At 43.5% G+C, this 12349-nt stretch overlaps 1 protein-coding gene across 5 annotated transcripts in view; it reads left to right on the top strand.

The window, feature by feature from the left end:
• Window positions 1-6824: 6824 nt before the first annotated feature.
• The window catches only part of RALGPS1 (Ral GEF with PH domain and SH3 binding motif 1), an 839296-nt gene continuing 833771 nt past the window's right edge, over window positions 6825-12349 (top strand). For all 5 annotated transcript variants that reach the window (XM_073599738.1, XM_073599739.1, XM_073599740.1 and 2 more), the window contains exon 1: window positions 6825-6975. The gene's annotated coding sequence lies outside the window, so the exon portion shown is untranslated. The remainder of the gene's footprint in view (window positions 6976-12349) is intronic.

The raw sequence follows: 12349 nt of genomic DNA on the forward strand, positions 1-12349 counted from the left end.
TCCCCCCTTATATTATTTTGTGCCTTATATTGCTTTTTAAAGCTAAACGTTTATTGCTTTGACCTTCAGGTTGCCTCTTGACTGACTGAACCATGCGCAGAGGACCCAGAGGGGGTGAGACCAATCAGCTATCATCCATTTCAGGTATGCCGTCACTAAAGGTACTATCTTACAATGTCAGGGGGCTCTGCTCTCCACACAAGCGCAACAGGCTATGGCTGGAGCTAAAGAGGCTGGGGGCCCAGGTGGTTTTCCTGCAGGAGACTCACTTCAGGCAACAGTCCCTCCCAAAGATACCCACACACCTATACACCCAATGGTTCTTTAGCAATTCCCCGGTGGCCAAATCACGAGGTACCGCCATTGCATTTCATAAGTCATGCCCATTCCAACTCTCGGAGAGCCAGGTTGACTCGCAGGGTAGATACGTCTTTGTGAAGGGGGTCTTGGCCAACACAAAATTTACATTTGCGACTATCTACGCACCTAATGCCCAACAACTCTCCTTTATTGATTCTGTGCTAGATAAGTTGAACGAATTTAGGGAAGGTCACTTGATCCTTGGAGGGGACTTTAACGTGAGCCCTGTTGCAGTCAGCTGAAATAGGCAATATCACCATTTCAAAAATAAAAAGAAAAACTGCGCTGCAGAGCAAAAAAGGTCAAAGGTAAAAGCTGCACACAAAATACATCAATATCTGTGTATACCATGAAAAATAAAAAATAAATAAAGTGCGCTAATTATATGAAAATACACACATAGATGTGAATACATGTGGGTGGTAGTAAAAACCACAATCTACTGAGAGCAAGTAAATGACTCCATGAGTGGTAGAAATATATAAGCGCAAAACATAAAAACTCAAATAAAAAGAAGAAACAAAAAATGTGTACATGTGAAGTACAATGATATTAATAACGTGAAAATCTGAAAATCAAACAAACTCAGTCCATGGGTTCAAACATAAAAAGTTCATCAGTGAAAAAAAAGCTTTCATCCACTATACAGCTCAGCAGCAACTAATCCCCCTATGAGTGGATTGACAAAGGAGAGAGATGTGCAGGATGGTGCAAATCCACTGACGGTGACTCCAATAAGTGATAAAGGTGGACTCTTACCCTCCGTGTTGGACCCCCTCCTTGGCAGGGTCTATCAGGCATGCAGATTTTTGCCCTCTGCAGGGACTGTGTAATGTCACTACACGGTCCCTATTGGAAGCGTCCGCAGATCCCTACCTTAAAAGAATGGTTACAGAAGGTGGATGATATCAGAGAGGCGGAGGAGTGGGTGGCGAGGTGCAAAGATAGGAGTGAGCGTTTTAATAGTATTTGGGCCCAGTGGCGGAGATTCACCGTTGACACCAATCCTGTGTCCTCTAGCCTGGACGTCGTGCTGTTGGAGCTAGCGGAGCCCTCCCTGAAGCTGAGGAGGCCTGTGTCTGGTGACGTGCATGCCTGAATGGCATGTCTCACTGCCCTATTGGTAGCACAATGAGTAAGCTCTTTTATTTCCTTATGCACGGTTCACAAGGCCACTAGTGATTAAAGACATGTTTTTGTGTCTCCCTCTTTGAATGTTACTAAGTCGTTACTTGTTTAGATGTATTGGATAGGGGCTCCGCCTGGAGGCATAGGTACCTTTGTGACTGCATTGGCCCAACGGGATGCCCGTGGGGCGCCTCCCTCTTGGTGGAGGTTAGTTGTGTCCGGCGATGTCCATCCATCTTCAATCACGGCGCCCGACAGACCCGAAAAATATAAAAAAAAAAGCTCTGCCTCGATGGGAGGCGTCCCGCCGACTGCTGTCTCTTGGCTGTGACAGCTGTTATATTGGCAAGAGCGGGGCCACCCGGTGACATAAACAGGTGACCCCAGCCACCCTCTGACTTCAGAATGCAGAGTATATATATATATATATATATATATATATATATATATATATATATATATATATATATATATATATATATATATATATATTTAAATACACTGCCACTAACTAACTAACTAACGTGCACCCTGCCTTTGGCCAATTATGGCTCTTGCAGCAGAGTATGCTGTGATTGGCCAAAGCATGCAGGTCAGGTGCATGCTTTGGCCAATCATCAGACATCAAGGCACTGCAGACTCGCAGTGCATTATGGGGGCGTTCCACGTTTGCTCGAATTTGCCTCACCAAAACCTACGCCATTTAAGGTTAAACCTCTCCTCATCCAACCTCATTGAATGGCCACTTGTCTTCTTGAGTGTCCTAAGGCTGAATAGTTTCCTCCCAATGTTGGATTCACCAATAAAATAATTGTATATTTCTATTTTATCCCCTTTTAAAGCGGAGTTCCACCCAAGAATGGAACTTCCGCTTTAAGGGAGGTGACCCCCTGACATGCCACATTTGGCATGTCATTTTTTTTGGGGGGGAGCCAGTACTCTCTTTTTAGAGGGTCCCAGCTCCCACTTCCTCCCAGTGCACCGCGGCACCGGAAGGGAGATCACCTCTCCCCCCTCCCTCTCGGCAATCATCTGGGACACATCACAGGTCCCAGATGATTGCCTGGCCAGTCACAGCGTGCGGCACGGCTCGCGCATGTGCAGTGGGTGCCCGGCTATGAAGCCACACCCGGGCACCCACAGTTACAATGCCGGTGCCGCAGAGAGGAGGCGGAGATGAATGCGGCTTCGTTCCCCCGCATTGCTGGATCCCTGGACAAGTAAGTGTCCGATTATTAAAAGTCAGCAGCTGCAGTATTTGTAGCTGCTGACTTTTATTTTTTTTTAAGCAGAACTCCGCTTTAAGTGTCTTCTCCAAGGAGTATGTTTGTAATCGTTCTTCATAACTGAGGTCCTCATTAGTTTTGTTGCCCTTCTCTGGACTCTCTCCAAATCCAGCACATCCCTCCTGAGGAGTGGTGACCAGAACTGGATGGCACACGCAAGATGCGGCCGAGCCAGAGTTTTGTAAAGTGGTAGAATTATGGTTTTATCTCTTAAGCGAATACCCTTTTTAATACATGCTAATATTCTACTGGCCTTGCTTTCTGCAGCTTGGCATTGCATGCCATTGCTGAGACTTTCATCAACTAGGACCCCCAGATCTTTTTCCATCCTTGATTCACCCAGAGGTTCTCCCCCTAGTGTGTAGTATGCATTCATATTTTTAGCTCCCAAATCCTTTACTTTTCATTTTCCTACATTAAACCTAATTTTCCATGTTTTTGGGGTACCCCCCAGCAAGGACTGGCAGGGGTCAAGGGTGACTTTGGGCCGGGGCTCAGGTGCTAGAAGGATCCTGCCACAACAAATGGAGGAAGCCCTTTCTGGATGAACAGGAGCAAGTGAGAGGACAGTCTTCATCCCTTCCCTGGGATATCTCTTCCAGAGTCAGCCAGGTGGGTTGGTGAGTAGAGATGGACCGAACTTTCGAACAGAAAACCTTTTTACAGGAGCAGTGATTTTAATGATGCTTAAATTGAAACAATATAAATAAAAAATTCCTTTAAATATAGTGCCTGGGGGTCCCCTTAGTCTGCCTGTAAAGTGGCGCATCTATTCCATGTATAAAACATGCTGCAGCAAAAATGACATTTCTAAAGAAAAAAAAAATAGTCAAATCACATTTAAATTGACTTGCGGTTGCAATTGCTGGCCCCGCTATCTCATAAAAAAGAAAGAAAAAAAATGGCGTGGGGTGCCCCCCCCCCCAGTCCATACCAGGCCCTTTGGGCCCACACCAAAATTTTAAAAAACAACGTGCCCCCCCAAATCCATTGCAGACCCTTAGGTTTGGTATGGATTTTAAGGGGAACCCCACGCCAAAATAAAATGACGGAGCGGGGTCCCCCCAAAATCCATATCATGCCCTTATCTGAGCATGCAGACTGGCAGGCCAGGAAGGGGGGGGTGAGTGAGTGCCCCTCCTGAACCATACCAGGCCACATGCCCTCAGCATGGGGGGGGTGCTTTGGGGCAGAGAGGGCTACGCCCCTCCCACCCCAAAGCACCTTGTCCCTATGTTGATGGGGACAAGGGCCTCTTCCCGACAACCCTGAGCGGTGGTTGTGGAGGTCTGCGGCAGGGGGCTTATCGAAATCTGGAAGCCCCCTTTAACAAGGGGCCCCCAGATCCTGGCCCTACCTAGTGAATGAGTTTGGGGTACATTCTACCCTTACCCATTCACCAACAAAAGTGTCAATAAGAAAAAAATACACATTTTTTAACAAGTTCTTTATTTAAAAAAAATAAAAAAACAATGTCCCCCGATGTAGATCCACCACCTGCCACCACCGCTGGTGGAAAAAAAAAAGCAGGTAAAATAATTGAACACGTCACCCTTATTCTAGGTAAATATATTTCTAAAGGTGCTATTGACATGGCATTTTCACCACATGTTGGTAACAACCCATGCAATCCATACATACAAAGAAACCAAAACAAATAAGTTCAGAAATTATGTAATGTGTAATAAAATGTAATGACACAGGGAAAAAGTATTGAACACATGAAGAAAGGGAGTCGCAAAAAGGCATGGAAAGCCAAGACACTGGCTCAAATCTTTCAGCAATTAGAAAGCAATCCTGCACCTTGTCAGTGCAAATTAATATCAGCTGGTTCAGTTTCAACTGATGGCCTATAGAAAGGTGTCTCATTACCAAGGTGTCACACAAAGAACATCTCATAATGGGTAAAAGCAAAGAGCTCTCTCAAGACCTTTGCAACCTTATTTGCAAAACATATTGCTGGCATTGGTTATAGAAGGATTTGTAAACTTTTGAATATTCTAATGAGCACTGTTGGGACCATAATTTGAAAGGGAAAGAACATCATTTTACCATAAACTGGCCACGACCAGGTGCTCCCCGCAAGATTTCTGAAAGAAGAATGAAAAGAATTACCTATACCTATATAAAAACTGTCAAACGGCGGTTGACGGTGGAGCTTTTTTTGAGTCTGGCGGTGGCGGCAGGCATTGGATCTACACCGGGGATGTACACCTACTCATTCACATGGGGGAGGGTGGGAAATAGGGGCACCCTTGTTGGAGGGGCTTCCGTATACTGATAAACCCCCTGCCCGCAGACCCCCAAAACGAAGAGGCCCTTGTCCCCATCAACATGTTGAGGGCATGTGACCTGGAATGGTTCTGGAGGGGGGCCCTCACTCATCCCCCCCTTTCCTGGCCTGCCAGGCTGCATGCTTGGATAAGGGTCTGGTATGGATTTTGGGGGGACCCCACACAGTTTTCTTAATATTTTGGCATAGGGTTCCCCTTAAAATCCATACCAGACCTGGGGGCCTGGTATGGATTTAGGGGGAACCCCCATGTCATTTTTTCTCACTTTTTTTTTATTCAGCTATCAGCGGGGAAGCCCAATGACTCATTGGTTGTTAGGGCATGGCGGCTGGCCCCCTGGCCCTGCTCCTTAACAACCAGCTTTCACTGTGCCCTGATTAGGCAAAGCTTTGCCCAATCAGGGCTTAAAATGCACCGTGCAGCGTGCAAATTCAGATGTTGAAATTCGGATGACCGAACGGTCGAACAGGCCTTGTTGGGGCTGAATGTTTGCTTGGCCCGAACTGTTCACCCAACTCTAATCCCCATCATGTTATGTTGACATTGTATTCCTCTTATGTTTTGGTCACATTGGTGGGGATTTACTAAAACTGGTGCACACAGAATCTGTTGCAGCTGTGCATGGTAGTCAATTAGCTTCTAACTTCAAGGGGTTGTAAACCCTCGTGTTTTTTCACCTTAATGCACTCACTGATCAGCCCCCCAGTTTTACTCACCTGAGCCTTTTGTTCCCACAGTGGAGACGCGCTCTACCTCTCTGCCTGTTGTCTCGGCTCTTGATTGGAAGATTTATAGCAGCGCAGCCATTGGCTCCTGCTGCTGTCAATCAAATCCAATGACGCGGGCGCTGGGGGGCGGGGCCGAGTGCCGCTTTCTGTGTGAATAGACGCAGAAGCAGCACTCAGGAGTGCGCCCGCACGGGTGTCCACCAAGGAGAGCGCTCCTCCGACGTGGAAACGCGTTGCGGGGAGGAGTTACCAGCACCGCCAGGTGACCCCAGAATAGGTGGATTTGGGCCACTCTGTGCAAAACGAACTGCACAGTGGAGGTAAGTATGAGATATTTGTTATTTAAATAAACAAACAAAAAAAAAAACAAAAAAAACAAGGGTTTTTACAACCCCTTTCAGCTTGTTCAATTAAGCGTTGGCAATAAAACCTGGAAGCTGATTGGTTTCTATACACAGCTGCATCAGATTTTGCATTGTCACTCAGGCTTTAGTAAGTCAACCCCTTTGTGTCCTTGTCCATGTTCTGTTCACACTTTATCAATGTCCATGTTCTAGTGACAATGTAACCCGCTCTGTATATTGTTCACATTATACCCCCCTTATTTTCTGGTCACACTATATCCTCCCTCATGGTCTGCTCACATTATGTACCCCTCTGTGCCCTAGTGACATATCACTGTCCATGTTCTGGTCAGGAGGAGCACACCCCTCCCCCTCATGTTCTGGTCACATAGCATCCCCTTCCATGTTCTAGTGACATTGTATCTTCCTCTTCTTCTGTTCACATTGAATTCCCTCATGTCATGGTCAGGGGCACAGCCCACCCCCCCATAGTCTGGTCACATTGTACCCGCCTCCTCCCTCCGTGTTCTGGTCCCACTATCCCTGTCATTGTCTGTGTGGCACAGCAGCCCCTCCTACCCCCGCACTGAGCGGGAGCGAGCACCTGCGCACTGCTCCAGACACTGCTATCTGCATAGTCCCGCCTCCCGGCTGGGTGTCTGGTTGATGATTTGCCGCGCCCGAATGTAGCTGGAAGCCGATTGGTCTACCCCCCTATCGCTCTGCGCTGCACCTGACGCTTCCTGAAGTCCGGGCTGTGTAATGTGTGGGAAGTGCCATGTTCAGCCTGGAGAAATAAATGTCTGCTGGAGCCAGGAGCCGGGGCCCCGGGGAGGTGAGTGCCAGGGGCCCCTTTGTTGTAGCTGTACCCAACCCTGCCTGTCTGCCATCACTGTATCTATATCCAGCGCTGACACTGCCTTCTCCCTGTGTATGCCCAACACTGCACCACTGTGCCTGCTTCTCCACAGACCTGCTGAGGGCTCTCCGTGTCCCTGAGCCCAGCCTCCATCTCCATACACAGCACTGCACTCTGTATACATCTATACTGACCCAATATATATATATATATACACACACACACCATGTGCCCTAATACTGAGCACTGTGTATACAAATGTGTACTGCAAATGTGTCATATCATGGCCAACGCTGCCAATGGAACCATAAATCCTGATGGCATACATACTGCAATCTGTACATAATTATCATCTATATCAAAATCTGTACATTGATATCATGCATGCCCAACCCTGTACATATTCTATATATCCTGACATTTCATCCAGCCCTGCAAATATTTCATACATCATTCTATATGTCCAACCTCTCATATCCAATTCTGAAAATCTTCTTTATAACTTAGTATAGTATCCAACCCTGCCAAGATTCCAAACACCCTGCTGTCATGTCATATATGTATGTATGTATGTATGTATGTATCTCCTAGTATCCCACATTCCCCAATATTGCTTATATCATATATATATCCCATTATAATTCTTACCAAATCCTGCAAATATTCTATATGTCCTGTTATCACACATGCCCAATACTGTCAGTGTCCCACACATCCTGTACTATACACCCCAAAACTACCAATATTTTTAATATCCCTGCATCTTTTATACATCCTGTTATCATACATACCCAATACTGCCTGTTTTATATACATTCTGAATAGCAAGGAGCTTGGGCAAGTTCAAATTTGAGTTGGTCCCACCAGGAAGCTGTCACCTGTGCTGGGCCAATCATCCACGTCTGGAAATACACAATGGGCACGTGACAATATTCTGTACATCCTTGTATCATACATACCCAATAATTCCAATATTGTATACATCCTGGTATCATACATATCCAATACAGGCAATATTCTATACATCCTGGTATCATACATACCCAATAATGCCAGAATTCTATACATCCTGGTATTATATATATACCCAATAATGACAATATTCTATACATGCTGGTATTATGCATATCCAATACTGCCAATATTCTATACATATTGGTATTATACATACTCAATAATGCAAGTATTCTGTACATCTTGATATTATACATACCCAATAATGCCAATATTCTATACATCCTGGTATTATACCCAATAATGCCAATATTCTATACATCCTGGCATTATACATACCCAATAATGCCAACATTCTATACATCCTGGCATTATACATACCCAGTAATGCCAATATTCTATACATCCTGGCATCATACATACCCAATAATGCCAATATTCTATACACCCTGGCATCATACATACCCAATAATGCCAATATTCTATACAGCCTGGTATCATACATGCCCCATAATTCCAGAATTCTATACATCCTGGTATTATATATACCCAATAATGACAGCATACTATACATACTGGTATCATGCAAATCCAATACTTCAAATATTCAATACATATTGGTATTATACATACCCATTACTGCCAATATTCTATACATTCTTGTATCATACATGCCCAATAATGCCAATATTCTATACATCCTGATATCATGCATACCCAATAATGCCAATATTCTATACATCCTGGTATCACACATACCCAATAATGCCAATATTCTATACATCCTGGTATCCTACATACCCAACAAGGTCAATATTCTATACATCTTGGTATCATACATACCCAATACTGCCAATATTCTATACATCTTGATTACATACATACCCAATAATGCCAATATGCTATACATTCTGTTATCATACATATCCATTACTGCCAATATTCTTTCCATCCTGGTATCATACAAAATAATTCCAATATTCTGTATACCCTGATATGGCTAATACTGCATATATTTTATATATTTTGATATCGTACACATCTGACACTACATGTATTTTATATGATCCTCATAAGTCATATATAACTAGCGCTGAGTCTCTTGCATACAGTACTGACATCATACATATCAAAAAGTACAAATTGTATCCTGGCTTCATGCAAAATCCTATATCCCTCATGACCATAGCTGGCCCTGTATCTATTCCCCACATTCCAGCTGCACCCTTTATATATTCCATAATTCCCTCTATGATCCATACCCAGTGTTCTCCCTGTATATCCTTGTATGCTATAAACATTTCTTCATACATATATATATATATATATATATATATTCTACCTGCAGCCCGTGATGGGCTGGATGAATCTGCCTTCTCTTTTCCATACAGTCCTAGATTTTGTTGCCTTATTCTGATATGTCTCTAAGCGTTTTTATTGCTATATTGATCCTGAAAAGTCAGTCTCCACAGGGAGCCAATAGTTGGAGTAGCTGTGTGTGTGTCAGTGGATATGTCAGGACTTTTATGATTTAAAAAAAAATAGTTTTCTGAGAATATTTAGTTCATGTTCATCAAAGTGCATTGTTGATGGCAGCTCAGTATCCCATAGCAACCAGCCACAAATCACTGATTCTGACACCACAAACTGAAATCTGATTAACTAGAGGACAGAACGTTCTACTACCTTATTAAATGGGCTCATGCATAGCCACAGCAGACATTACAAGAAACTACATTGGCTCATTCAACCAGTCCAAAAAAATAGAAAAATCTGCATTTTTGGTCAGTAATTTACGCCTCATGCACGCAAAATGTGTGCAAATGCCCATTTAAATATTGGGCAGGACAAAAACGTGAGAATATGTTTTCTCTCGCATGCGAATTTGCATGAAATGGAGTATCGTGTACAGGAGGCCTAACTCCCTCTCAGATGAAACTGCTGTCAGCAAGACAGGATTGGATATTATATTAATGGAACGCAAGATGGCAATAAAAACCTGACCGGCGTTCTCACCCTTCCTAACTGTCCAAAACTAGAAAAATATTTTCGGCTTGACGCATACTTTAAGGCTTCCTTCACATCACAAAGAGCGTATCAATGCGTGCCCCATGTGAGGGCGATGTTTATATGCATGGGGGTGCACAAGTGTTCCATGCACTTTTTACCCAAATTTTTTCTTAAAAGTCCTATTTTGCGGCGCTTTCAAATCGCTTTTCATGCACTTTGAAAGCACTGCCCATTCATTGCAATTGTGGGGTGTTTTGGGAGCATTATTTACAGCGCTCCCAAACCGCCCCAAAGATGCTGCTTGCAGGACTTTTCACCGCCCCAGTGTGAAAAGACACACTGCAATGAATGGGAGATGCTTTTCAGAGGCTATTTCTAGAGCTAAAGTGCCTGAAAACCGACTCAGTGTGAAAGTATCCTTAAATTTGCTGGGAAAGTTAGATCTTATATTTGTGATGGTAATAAAAGAAAAGGCCAAACTTGCTCTTTAGTAAAATTAGGAGGCGGCATTGAACTGTGTGTGGGCACTTAAAGGAGTCTTGTTTTCCAGAGCTCATCATATAGTCCCAGGTGAAATGATTTGCTTGCTGACTTAACTGTGACTTATGGCCCGTACACACGATCCGAATATCGTACGAAAATGGTCGTCCAAGGAAAGATCGTGCGATATTCGGATCGTGTGTACACTGCTTTTGACAGCAGATCATCCAATATTATTCGATCGGACATACCCGAAAAATTTCCTCGTACGATTCCAGATCGTACGATTTTCGTTTAGTCAGTATAGTTGTTGTCTGAAAATACAATACAAATACATTACAACACATGACATTACTTCCGATTTTTTTTTTTTTTTTTTTGTCTGTCTTACGAGAATTTTCGAGACTTTATTTAGCTATTCATTTTCTACTTGTGACTATTAAGCGAGAAGGGTCATACGATCTGTCGTACAATATTCGGATCGTGTGTACGGGCCATAATGCAGTGTTTCTCAACTCCAGTCCTCAAGGCGCCCCATCAGGTCATGTTTTCAGGATTTCCCTCAGATGAAATTACTAAGGCAGGGAAACTGATCAAATCACCTGTGCAAAATAATGGAGAGACTGAAAACATGACCTGTTGGGGTGCCTTGAGGACTGGAGTTGAGAAACACTGGACTAATGAGTGCAGCTGTGCTGGTGCCCGGAAGTCTGGAAAACAAGTCCTGGTTGAGTTCCTTGACTGTCTGACGACAGTGGTCAAGGTTGGGGATTTTTTTTAAACCAAGTTGGCCTAATGGCAATTTGGAATTTAATTAATGCTCCACCACCATCTGCTGCTACCTATCAACTCAACACAATGAGTTAAATTTTTCGCAACCAAGACATGTGAACGAGTCCCTCCAGATGCCTTTTTAGGCTCCCGGTGGGTGGTTTCGGCTGCATTTCGGACGTTTTTATTGCCTATCTGAACAAGGCCTAATTGTTTACATGATAAAAGCAAAGTGCTGAAAAAAATTCTACAGTACATTGAGAAAATACCTGTGTTTTCATCCACTACTTCTGCTACTTAAAGGGGAACTCTCTGTAAAAATAAGAGTTTGTTTTTTTGGTTGCTGGCACACACACACAAAATTTCCATTTCTCCTCACATGCTGTCACCTCGAGGCCAAAGACCTGGGCAATTTTAACTTATTCCCACCACAAAGATGAAGGCTAGGGTAACAATGGTAACTACATTTTTTTTGTTTTATTAAGGGATTTTAGGCCAAATTCTTCTCTCATGATAGTACAATGCTCAAACTGTGTGCGACTGATCGTTACTAAATGCTACTATGTGCTGCTTGTGTAGTTTACACCACAGAGTACATTTGTTGAATTAATCACTATTTTAAGACCTTGCACACATGGTACGAAAATCAGAAAGCCTGAAGACGAGCTGTCTGCGGATTTTCGGATCGTTAGTACGGTGCATTCGACAGATGATTTGACTTTTACATCAAAAGCTGGATGTGCAGGCTATAAAATTTTTGTCTAATGTGAACTCAACGTCCGATTTTCGGATGGTCAGTACAGAAATCCGTCACACAAATTTTGAAAGTACAAACACACATGCTCGGAATCAAGGAATGACTGGGAAGAGTCCAGTCTTGTAAACTACTGTTCGTAATCTAGAATGAACATTCCTGACGAGGCAATTGGTGAAATGTCAAAATTCTCATCTTCTTTAATGGGATAATAATGAAGCTGCTTTGCATGTAGTTATGCCAAACGTATTTTAAAAGGCATTTGTTTTGTACGATCTGAAAATCGCGAATCAACGCTCACCAAACTTCTCTACCTTTTGGGTGCTTGAGAAATTAACTTCTTCTTTATACTCACATAGTACGTCACTGCGTTCGTGTTTG

This window comes from Aquarana catesbeiana, linkage group LG09 (assembly GCF_042186555.1).
Source record: "Aquarana catesbeiana isolate 2022-GZ linkage group LG09, ASM4218655v1, whole genome shotgun sequence".
NCBI classification, from domain to species: domain Eukaryota; kingdom Metazoa; phylum Chordata; class Amphibia; order Anura; family Ranidae; genus Aquarana; species Aquarana catesbeiana.